General features: G+C 51.4%; 1 protein-coding gene across 2 annotated transcripts in view; it reads right to left on the bottom strand.

The window, feature by feature from the left end:
- Window positions 1–307: 307 nt before the first annotated feature.
- LOC105696892 (POU domain protein CF1A) overlaps window positions 308–9,537 on the bottom strand; it is a 28,933-nt gene continuing 19,703 nt past the window's right edge. For both annotated transcript variants that reach the window (XM_012419702.1, XM_012419703.1), the window contains exon 2: window positions 308–515. The gene's annotated coding sequence lies outside the window, so the exon portion shown is untranslated. The remainder of the gene's footprint in view (window positions 516–9,537) is intronic.

Here is a 9,537-nt window from a genome sequence, read left to right as displayed (position 1 = left end):
CCCCCTGACAAAGTTTGCCCCCTTTATGCCCCCGTAAAGTCGGGTTCCTCGTTCCCGACGCTGCGTTTCCACCCTCGGGTTCTCGGCTCGTCGATGCCCAACAATGCGGAAAAGCGGCCCCGTAACTCTTTCCGTGGACATTACGCCCTGGTTCCGAGAAAAAGGAAGACAAGGCGTCATTACGGAGCCAGAAAGAGACAGCTCGAGGGCGGGGGTCGCGGGGCGGAGAGAGAGGCGAGATCCTCCGGCTCGGTGGAAACTGCCGCGTAAACGGGCCCCGATGTGAACTACATAATGGCGAGTCTGGTACATAAAATAGGAGTCTTTATTACTACCCACTTACTCGGCTACAACGTTTAACATTGATTTAATTACAACTCGATCGTATTATCCACTACGGGTAATCATAATAGTTTCGCACTGGCGTAATGCTCGGCCTCCTCGCCGGAGGGAGGGAGGGAAACGCTAATCTCGCTCCTGGATTAGCCCGGCGTGCCGTCCACTAATGCCGCAACCTGCGAACAAAAAGTAGAAAACGCACAGATAAATATTCATAGTCGACCGAGTCGAGCGTAACTATGATATAGAGCCTTCGGTCGACTATCGGAGGGAAAATGGCCGACAAGGTCGCCAACGTGGCGAGGATTTCGCACGCCGTCGAACTACTCGTTACCTACATCCTAACTACGTCACACCTTAAATCCAAATATTCATCAAATCCATGCACTTTTAGTCGACAAGATGACAGTACGCCCCGTTTAAAAAAAAAAAAATTCATACACTGATAGTACATAAGATTGCAGTAAAATTATAAATTTGATGCCTTAATCGACCCCGGGAGGCGGATTTGGATTTGGCGCGACACTCGAAATATTGATAAAATCCACGGACTTTTAGTCAACAAGGTGACAATAGAATACCATGCCCGAGTATAACTTTGAAGAAAAATGTTATAAAATTGTAACATTCTTTTTTCGACGCTCGATTGGATTTAGCTTTTTCCAAAACGAGGCGTGGAGGTTAGGAAAGCAGTGGGAAGATGAAGACCGAGAGAGATCCTCGGTTTGGCTCCGGATGCTGGAGGGTTCTTCGGGGATCTCGCTCCTGGGGGATATCTTAGAGAGGCGATCTCCGGGGCAGGGGAGGCGACGGGGAGGAAAAGAGAGGAGAGGCTTATTAATTGGCTACACGATAAAACGGTGTTAGTCCCCATCGGGCGGATCGCCGAGGACCCCCTCCGGTTCCTTAAGATATGGGGCCACGCGACTTCTCGACGCATCCGTATGCGTGTTCGCGCATTAGCCGAGCCGCGGAATGCGTTTTTCCCTTCCTCTCTTTTCGCCCGGATGGAGACTCGAGACGTCCCCGATGTCGGGTCGGGTCGAATCTCGCAATTGGCGGAACCGAGGTCGACGTCGCAAATTCTACGTCGTGTGACGTCAAAGGCAAATCGGTTGCCACAGAATGAAATCGGCGGTATTCCCCCGGGAATCGTTTCCACCGATTTCCGGGGTAGTACCGCCCTCGCTTTGAACCGTAAAAGCCCAAGCGCGTTGATACCCCGATTCCTATAAAATCCCCGAAGTTAAGCAACACGAGGTGCGGCTCCTCCTCGGATGGGTGACCGTCAGGGAGGCATCACGGTGACATGGTATCAGGCCTGATACCGGGCTATAATTCCACCCCAGACCCGCCCAAATACGGAAATCCTCTTTGAATCGCTGACTAGGGCAAAAGTCGACCGAAGGGGCCTCGAATGATAAGAGGTCAATTTCCGAGTCGAGAGGTTGACAACGTCCCTGATGTGTCCGGAGGCATAATTCAATTCCGGGCCCCTGGGTCCGGCGATTAAGCCTTGTATCGGCTGGATATGTACTTTTTCTTTATTATGATTGTTCTTTATCGAGCTCGTATCCAGCTCGGACCTCGGTGAGGTCGGGCATTTAATTTACCTCGGACCTACGCCGTGTCGATGGCGTATCGTGTAATGCTCCGGCCTTTTTCTCCTCCCTTCCTCTCGTTTCCTCCACCACCACCGAAGTGAGTACGAGCCGGAGCTATAGGCCGTAAGGGCTAACAAGGCGATTACTCATGCCCACCATAAGAAGAAGTTACAAGCCGGATTCGAAGGTTTATTGCGGCAAATGGCGAAATTTGTACCCCGCTAACGATCGACGCTGCTTTTTGCAGCGTCTGTCGCGGCCGCCTCTTCGGCCCGTGGACGGAAAGAGTCTCTTCGGTGACCGTTTTCGCATCTCTTGAGGCCCTTGAGGAAACTGCTCCCCCTGGGGATCACTTTAAACGGATCCTCAGATTTGATATAAACCTACGGCTTACCAATTCCGTGACCAATTAATCTTGCTAAATTGGGAAAATAGATCTCGGTACGATACTCCAGCTAAAGGGACGAGGCGACGAACGCTCATCACGGGGAATTGCGGCCGTCCCCTTACGCGATCACGCGGCAATTTGATAATCGAGGAAACGGCAATCTCGCGGACTGCGCGGATTTGATCTTTTTATCCTGAGGTCGAATCCGCCCTGGCTTTATTCCCCGTTACGCGCGCGTACGGATCGTTGGCCCAGGAGACGAGGGAGGAGGCCGAGAAAGAGAGAGGCCGGCTCTGGCAGAGCTCAGGTTCGAAGGAAGGTCTAATTAGATTTTAAGTGAGAAATTGAGCCTGCCGGCAATTTTAAGGAAGCTGAACGCCGCCCTGATTAATATCATTATGCGCTGCCCCTCTGCCGAGCGAACTTCTCCGGTGCACTGGCGGTGCATCGCTGCTGCACCGACCCAGCCTCCATCTCGGAGTAAGTCGAGGTCGAGGGAATTCACAAATCCCAGGTCTCGACCCGCAAAGGCATTAAGGTGGTCTGAAAGTGGAAGACGAAGTCAAAGAGGTCTCGTTCATGAAACACTTCCCCGAGCTGGGTGCACCGAAACGTTTCAAACTGAACAGCGTCAATATGGAGGCTATAAGTAAGGACCTGATACCCATAAAATTGCAATGGTTTAAAAATTTATTTATAGATATTTTTGAAATTTTGTATGAAATTTCACAGGTGTCAGGACCTTCCTCATAGCCTCCATGTTCACGTTATGAAGTCTGAAACGATTCGGTACCCCCAGTTCGGAGGAGAGTCAGATACGAGACCTCCTCGACGGCACTTTCGTCCCGCCTTAACTCTAGAGGTGAAAAATTGTTGGATTTCGGGATTCCTTGGATCCAGGATTTTTTCGTAAGCGAAACTCTCGAGAATATCGAGATGAAGTAGAATCTGGTAACTGAGCTGAAGGTTCGGCGACGCCTACTATCGATTCTAATCTAGTCGTACCGATTTCGTCCTTGGTAATATGCGACACACGTTGCAAAGTTTATTCTCGGGCGGAATTAACTTGCCTGCGGAAAGCGGAAAGCGCGGGCAAGAGTGGACCGGCAGGAATGCGAGGAAAAATCCCGACACGTCGTAATCGGCACCTGCACCTTGCAACAGATCTCAAGATTGGCATCGCGGCCATTAGAGCCACCTCAGCAGCTGGGAACGGACTTCCAGATCCTTGGCCGATTATCCAGGGAATAATGTCCGCGATAGGAGATCCTGTCGGGTTTACGCGTCCCGATCCAGGGAATAATTGGCCTGGGATCGCTGACAGCCTGACGGCATCATCAGCTCTGGATTCGCGATGGACGATTTCATTAAATCGCCTCCAGCTGCGACTCGATCGATCCGAATCCGCAGGACATCCTGGCGAAGGCTAGGCTCTAAGAAAAAGAACTTCATCGAGGGAAAGAAATCTTTCCCTAGGAGGTTCTCCCTATATGAACGGTTTAATAAGTGTTTAGTGCCGCCTTAATGGCGTCTCCAAGGCTTAATGATCGCGATCGTTTCCCTTAACGACCCCATCGATGAGCGTTCGATCCGCCCGACATTCGTGAACCCTTTGCCGTGGATCTTGAGAACGCTAACGATCCCTTCGATCCCTAGGTTGGATCGATCCAGGAGATCGAGTACCCCGATGACATCGAAGCTACCTCGAAACGTCAGGGAACTCGTTCTTGCCTCAACCCAGAACGAAGATCGGAAGAAGGCGCTGAAAGAGGATCCATCGGATGGGATTAACGATGAACACATCAGAAGTCATAGAGACTCGTACGTTCTGCAGCTTCCCTGAGCACTAATTGAGAGTCACCAGTTTCCTGCCGATGGGAATGGAGCTGCTTGTAGAAGTTAGTCAGTCGCGCGAGATTCGAAGAAGCCGATAAAGGGTTACCGAGCTTTCAGAGGAGTAACCAGGGTATGATGAATTGCTGAAAGGCTCCAATTTCTACCGTTGGTCTTCGCCATCCAAGAAGAGGATGCGTCTCTTCCGGCTGCGGAACACCCCTCCAGGAGCCTCTCGAAAACCCGTCGCAGCGACTTTGAAATCAGCTTCTCTCCGGTCCAGTTTGACAGGACAGGAAAATACAAAACCCCGCGACCATTGCTCTAACGCGTTCGCCTCTTTCCTCTCCCTCGGTCTTGCACTCTCCCTCCAACAAAGTTGCAGCAGCCACCGTAGATTCTGGACCACTTACTCCAGCGGACGTAGGCAAGCCGACCGTTGCAAACCCATCGAGCTAGATATCTCTTCCCCGTTACTAAACGTCCCATGAATATTCAAAATAACCCGAACTTTCCATTTCGACACTAGTCAGGACGATGTCCAAGGATGGAACCCGGTTGTCCGACGAGAATTAAACCGCCTGCTAGTCCTGCCCAAAGATCCTGGACGACGGCCAGCCATTAAGGCGACTCAACGCCAGGAATCATCGATTTCGTTTCACTTTGCCAGAGATTCGCCGAGTAGTTTCAAAATTGGATTCTCTGTTAGGGTTAGATACGACGTGAGAAACACAAAACCCAGAGACCGTTGCTCTCAAGCGTTCTCCTCGTTCCTCTCGGACTGGTACCGAGAAGCCAGCAGCCGTCCTCGAGTCTGGACCGTTTGTTGGCAAGGGAGCCAGACGCTGAAAACTGGATTTCAGTCCCGTAAGCAAGAGATCGGGAATTCCTCGAGGAAGAGAAGGAACGTGTCGGAGAGTCCACGCCAATCGGGTCTCCAGGCTGATCCCTTCCGGGGAACATCGAGATCTCACCCTTCTTCCGAGTTTCTCACGGCCGGAGACGTGAAAAAGGACTCCAAGGACCCATCATCGATGTCCAGGGAGAACGGCGCTCGAAGTAGCGGATCCACGACCGAAATCGTTCGCTGATTAAATCGTTGCTGGAGTGCCCGTTCTCGGAGAAGACAGGAGAAAACGCTCGAGGTGAGGCTAGTTTAATAGGAGGAGAGGTGAGGCTAGTTTAATGGGAGAAGAGGTGAGGCCACGCTGGTCCGGTTGGTTCCGAAGTGACCGGTGACCAGTGACCAGTAACCGGTGACCAACAACGGAGAAGGAGAGACTCCCCGAGTCCCAAAGGCTAGAACTCCTAGGGAATTCAGGGAAAACCGGTCGAGTCGGATCGAGAGCACCCGCTGGCCAGTCCAGCCTCGACTATCTACCTGGTCACCTTTTTTATTTCTCTCTCTCTCTCTCTCTCCTCGTTCCTGAAACTATCCAAACTTAATGCCTGACCGAGCCAAGCCTATCGAAATGGGCACCGACTGGACGAATCGAGTGTCTAGGTACCGAAAGAGGGTCCTGGTGCCGATTTGACAAATTCTCCAGGATCCTCGGAGGACTTGCTCGAAACTGGAGCCGAGTGACGTACGCCTTCGTGGCGTTTATCTCGATTCACGAAAGGGGACTTTAACTGTAGGCTACCCCACAGAAACTATCCTGCGAAACGCGACGTGAATTCGTTTCAGCTAGGAACGCCAACTTCAGTGGTCGCCTGCAAGGCTAAAGGAAGGACGACGCAAAAAGAGATTCGGAGCAAGGTGATCCGGCTCGTTTGTACGAAAGACGCGTCATCTTTCTCCAGGAAATCTGCAGGAAATCTCTCCGGTGATCAAACCTGCCCGTTTTCGCTCTCAATAACGCAGTAACGACGGCCTGGGTTATTCTCGTTCGCGCAAACAATGGTCCGAGATTGGTAGGAAATAACCGGGTGGGTATGCGCATACGGACGATGTTGCCCGAAGGAAGAGTGATGACATCCCGGTAGGCATAATCTGCAAGAGCGATGCAATGGTTACGCTCGATGAGACGTATTGCTGTTACAAATGGTGTTTAATGAGAAACTACTCGTCGGATGAGCCTTATGCCTAGGTAGGCCAACATGTCCACGGCAGGTACACATGGATGACTTAAGGTGATACGAAAGTGGCGTCTAGTCAGTCGTGAAACTTCTCTCTGAACTGGATGTACCGAACCATTAGAAATGATATCGCGCTAATATGGAGGTCCTACTGAAATTTAACTAAACTTAAATTTTTCATACAAATGAAATTTCCCCTTAAGGCTGAGAAGACGCATCGGGTGTCGTTGGAGGATGCGTTGTCTCGATTTGCATAAGCGAAACGCACGCTGGACTGCTCGCTTGGTACGTTTCTCGCGGGTTTATGAATCTGGTTTCGGTTTTTCGTCGTCGCCCCAATTTACCTTTTCTCACCGCGAATCAAACCGTTGCGACGACGGGAAAGGGAACGCCACGTGACTCGACGAACTGGTGTGACACCCTTTCCGGTTAGGTCGGCACACGCGACAGACGGTAGTTGGGCAGCCCGCTGGGATCGATTACGGAATCGCGCGAAATCGTTCGGACGATCGATCCGTCACCATTTGTATCGGCACTCCCCTTCGAAATCAGCGGGCGTGAGAAGGGCGTGTCACGCTGAGAATTACTCGAGCACCCTGGGATTCCAGAAAGGATGCATGCGGATGATGCATCCCTCCACCGAAAATCCCGAGTCCAGATACCGACGATTTCGATCTATCGGGTCACCCTTTCAGAGATCATTGTCCAAGGTAGATCAGCAGTTTGGAGGAAAGTATCGAACGATCGACTCCTAGGATGGCACTTTCGCACACCCTTAAGATGATTTTCGATTCGATTTCGATCCATCGGAAATCACCCTTCCAATGGATTCATTGGATCATCGTCCAAGGTAGATCAGCAGTTTGGAGGAAAGTATCGGACGATCGACTCCTAGGATGGCACTTTCGCACCCCCTTAAGATGAAGAAGAGGCGTCGCCTCTTCGACGTTCCTGGACTGGAAATCCGGGACGCAGGGAGACGAGTTCCCATGTCTTGCCCCAAAAGTCGAGAGAGCCTTGCTGGCGAAATAAAGGCAGAAGGGGGCAGGACCCTGGCGAGATTCCTCGGGCATTAGAACGTGTCCAACCCGTGGAGATGTTCGCAGCATCCGAGAGAGGTGCCGTGCCCGGTGCCACGGCCGAGGGATTACATTCCCCTGACCTCGACGAAGACCCGAAGCTGGCTCGCCTCACCTCGCTCCACCTTGTCCAGAAATCACCTCTCGGGGTGTTTCCCTCTCGCTCCCTCCTCCGCGTAGCCCGTTTCCTCGCGAGGAATGGACCTTTCGGTAAAACGTGCGGCCTGAGACCAGAGCGGGGGCGCTCCCTTTGAACCCGCCGAGAGAGTCCATGGCACCGCGCCTTATACGAGCCGGGCACGTTGGAGTAATCCTCTCAGTGGTTCTCAGAGGTAATCGGTAATCGAGAGCCATGGAAAAAACCGAAGGAGGAAAACCTCCCTAAACTGCGGAATTCGTAGGAACCTAAGAAGTAGGTGAAAACGGGCTCTCCCTTCAACAAACTCCGGAAGGACCTCCTTGCCATGAAGAGGAGTCGAAACGTCCTCGAGTCTGGATTAAATAACTACATCGATCGTTATGAAAAATTACTAAAAAATGCCTGCAGAAAAAAATGAGAAAAGGAAGTTCTAATTTCATGGGCGTCGGGACTTTCCTTCCGACCTCCGTATTCATGGTATGATTCGGTACACCCGATTTGGGGAAGTTTCATGGACAAGACCTCTTCGAAGTCATTTTCCCATCGCCTTAAGGTGACATTAAAGGGTCAATCTGTATATATAGAATATCTAAATAATTAGAAAACTTTTCGCCAAAGTGGGGCCACCGAGTCATTTGAAACTTCATCGCTAGATCGTGGAGGCCCTAAGGAAGAACGCAATGCTCGTGAGATTTCATTTCTCGCGGAAGAATCTCCATTTATCTCGGAGAAAGACGACAAAAGGCATTATTTTTCGAAGAATGAAATGTCACGTGCATCGCGTCCTTCCTTAGGGCCTTCCTCATCAACTTGCTGAAGTTTCAAACGATTCGGCGCACCCGGTTTGAGGTCAAAAGTTTTATGAACACTCTGACGTTTCGATATATAGAATGACTCTTTCATATCACCTTAAGCTTCGAACGAAAACGATCTGGAGAGAAAGTCTTCCGAAAGCTGGTAACCCAATGCGATCTCGTCTTCTTCCTCGGTCGCGATGTCACCAAACTCGCGGGAGGTCTTGACATTTTGGAATCCGGTTCGATTAATCAACGGCACCTTCGGCCGGCAATTAAACGACGCCTTGGTTTTCTAGAGACTCTAAGGAGGACGCGGGTCCTTGCGCAACCGCGAGGAGTCGAGGAAGGATTTCTCGGATGTTTTCTATTTTTTTTTTTTTTTTTTTTTTTTCCTCGGACCCTGGGCCGCCCGATGGCCGACATTAACGGCCGTTTCTCCCGATAGATGGAAGGAGGACCTCTATTTCATCGGGCGATGCCCAACGGGGGGGCCGGTCGGCAAAAGAAGACACAAGAGCGGCCTTTTAGAAATGTCCCGTCACCCCGCGGCGCGCGCCGTTACCGAATCCTCCGGAAGGACGACCAGGAAGGGGGGCAAACACCGATTCGGGAAAAGTGGAAAAAACACGGCTTATGATCCGAAAAAGTTAAGATCGAGCCACAATGGGGCACGCGGAGCGTACTAAGGGGCGCTTACAGGATCACCAGGACCCGGGCCCCCATTACCAAAGGACACCCCACCGAAACTCAACCCCCTTTGGGTACTCTAAACCCATTTACTCCTAAGATTACCGCGATTCTTCGAGGACGTAAGCCCATTTCTTCTGCGTTTATTGGGACGTAACGAGGCGACTTCCGGGAGCGAAGCTGGAGATTAAACCCTCGTCTTCCGGCGCCTCGTCCCGAGGAGTTGCGCCCTGATATTCTGGATTTCAATCCTGGTAATCAGGAGAACAAAAAGGGAATAAACTAGTGTCAGCTGGAAATCCGGAACAGAAATCGTTGGCACGTCCAATTTCAACTTTTCCTGGAGTTCCACGTAATGGAACGGAAAATTCTCGGCGTTACACGGCGACCTCGACATACCGGCGACATATCGGTATCGTGTCACTCGATCTGAGCCGGTCGTGAGGTAACGAGAGCGAACGCTAAGCGATCTCTCGATCTCGAGACGGAAGGCGACAGGATCGGCAGGATCGACAGGATCGGCAGGATCTGGCCGCAGAGCGTGGGGAGAAGAGAACCACGACCGGTCGATCCGATCGGCAGAATTTTCTGC

The sequence above is a fragment of the Orussus abietinus genome, unplaced genomic scaffold, assembly GCF_000612105.2.
Source record: "Orussus abietinus isolate OABI.00-Male unplaced genomic scaffold, Oabi_2.0 scaffold75, whole genome shotgun sequence".
In the NCBI taxonomy this organism is placed as follows: domain Eukaryota; kingdom Metazoa; phylum Arthropoda; class Insecta; order Hymenoptera; family Orussidae; genus Orussus; species Orussus abietinus.
Note: the sequence above shows the minus strand (reverse complement) of the source record. Positions and strands in the feature narration are given on the sequence as shown.